Here is a 493-nt window from a genome sequence, read left to right as displayed (position 1 = left end):
TGAGCTGCATCCAATGCTTTTTAACTGGCTCGCCTAACCCCACCCCTAACCCTACCCCTCACAGTGATGTCTATCGCTCTATTTGAGTGCATTGTGTCTGAGATTGCATCGCTGAGTGATGCATCATAAAGGCTGCATCAAGATTCTATTGCATTTATCAGGGGTCGCCACAGCGGAATGAACTGGCAACTTATCCATCCATAGGTCTCATTTGTCTTATTTCGGCTTGAATAAAAGAAGTTTTTAATAAAAAAAAAACATTTCTTTCCAATAGTCTACAGAACAAACCATCACTATACAATAACTTGCCTAATTACCCTAACCTGCCTAGTTATTCTAATTAAGCCTTTAAATGTCGCTTTAAGCTGTATAAAAGTGTCTTGAAAAATATCTAGTCAAATATTATTTACTGTCATCATGGCAAAGATAAAATAAATCAGTTATTAGAGATGAGTTATTAAACTATCATGTTTAGAAATGTGTTGAGAAAATC

Source organism: Danio aesculapii, chromosome 25 (assembly GCF_903798145.1).
Source record: "Danio aesculapii chromosome 25, fDanAes4.1, whole genome shotgun sequence".
In the NCBI taxonomy this organism is placed as follows: domain Eukaryota; kingdom Metazoa; phylum Chordata; class Actinopteri; order Cypriniformes; family Danionidae; genus Danio; species Danio aesculapii.
Note: the sequence above shows the minus strand (reverse complement) of the source record.